Source organism: Trichechus manatus, unplaced genomic scaffold, assembly GCF_000243295.1.
Source record: "Trichechus manatus latirostris isolate Lorelei unplaced genomic scaffold, TriManLat1.0 scaffold00082, whole genome shotgun sequence".
NCBI lineage: Eukaryota > Metazoa > Chordata > Mammalia > Sirenia > Trichechidae > Trichechus > Trichechus manatus.
The window spans coordinates 10884401-10886002 of record NW_004444018.1 but is presented as its reverse complement, the minus strand read 5'-3'; the positions used below and the strand labels follow the sequence as shown (position 1 = coordinate 10886002).

General features: G+C 45.9%; 1 protein-coding gene across 10 annotated transcripts in view; it reads right to left on the bottom strand.

Annotated features, from left to right (window-relative positions):
* ERCC6L2 (ERCC excision repair 6 like 2) overlaps positions 1–1602 on the bottom strand; it is a 194914-nt gene that overhangs the window by 60207 nt on the left and 133105 nt on the right. The gene's annotated exons all lie outside the window — the stretch shown is intronic.

The following is a 1602-nucleotide window of genomic DNA, read 5'->3' as shown; positions in this document are numbered from 1 at the left end:
AATTGTGAGTATTAGAGATTTGAATTCCCTATCAGGTAGTTCTAGTGCATTTTCTTCCACTGGAAACTCATCTGGTGTTTTATTTTGGACGCCTACTGGAACCACTGTCCTGTTTTTGTAAATATTTTGATATTGTCTGCTGTCTTCGGGGCATTCAGTAGTTATTTTGCTCGTTTATTGACTATAGATTTGTTTGTTTCGTCCCTTTTTTTTTTTTTAAATTTGACTATGTCTGAGCAGACGGACTGTGTGTTCTTTGTTGTTTGCTCATTTGTGGCCACAATACTTTTCGCCTCCTTCTCCAGCTGTCAGGGTCAGTCACTCAGATATGGTATGGCAGGGCAGGTCTAGCTGAAGAAGGGTTACTGGGACAGGTTGTTTGTGGCACTTACTATAGCCACCACGGCGGGTCAGTAATCAGTGCAAGGCAGGTTCCAGTAGGCCCTGCCTGTGCTGCTTGGTGGTGTAATGTTAAGCACACAGTGCAGGTAGGCAGGATGTAGTGGGGAGATTGTTATGTGTGGAGCTGAGATGGATATGGGAGAGAGGAGAGAGGAACAGGGGCCAAAAACATACAAACAAACAAAAAAGAATGCTAGGGTAGATTGCCATTGGAGTGGAGAGATGAGAGACTATGAAAGGGAGAAAAACAGAAAGGGGAAGAGGAAGAAAAGAATGAATAAATAAAAATCAGAAAGGTTAAAGAACCGCAAAGTTCCCAGGGATCCCACAGGTGCAGCTATGAGGTCTCCGGAAGTCGCTCCCAGGTGTTGCAGTACAGCCTGGCTAGAAGGCATAGAGGTATACAATGCCAGGTATTCAGGGAACAAAAAGAGAAGGAAGATACGGAGAGACGAGAAACTGAGTAATGAAGAAAGAGAAAAAGGGAAAAAGAGGGAAAAGAAAACAAAACAAATTAAAAAAACAAAGAACAAGAAAAGCCCCCCAAAAATAGAAAAAAACAGAAAAAAAAAAAAAAAGCAGCGAAGAAAGAAATGTCCTCAGGGATCCCTCTGCATGTCTGTGCAAGCCGAGGGCGTAGTCTCCTTGCCACGCAGCACCGCCTGGCCAGAAAGGGCTCCCAAGTCAAGAAAAGGAAAAGAAAACAAACCAACAGTTCAAAACAAACAAACCAACAAAAGCCCCAGGATCCCACCAGCGCGGTAGCCCAGACCGGGAAGCAGCTCCACACTCGAACGGAGCTCCGCAGCCCCTCAGGAAGAAGCAAAGATGGCGCACGGAGCCAGGTATTTGAGTGAAAGGAGGGGTAGGTGGTAAGAGGTAAGGAAGAAATCAAAAGAAGCAGGAAAAAAAAAGCAACACCAGTAGCCAACAAATGGCACTCAGAGAGCCAGCTAGTGCAGGCCGGTGGAATCCAAGCAGCCGGTTTTTCTCAGACAAGAGACTGTGTCCGTGGGAAGCAGAGGGGGCCGAGTGTGAGTGAAGAAGGTTAGGGAGTGGGAAAGCTTATATCACAAATTACCAGAGCTCTGTAGCTGCTCAGGAAGAAGCAAAGATGGAGCACGGAGCCAGGTATTTGAGCGAAAGGAGGGGGAGGTGGTGAGAGGTAAGGAAGAAATCAAAAGAAGCGGAAAAAAGCAA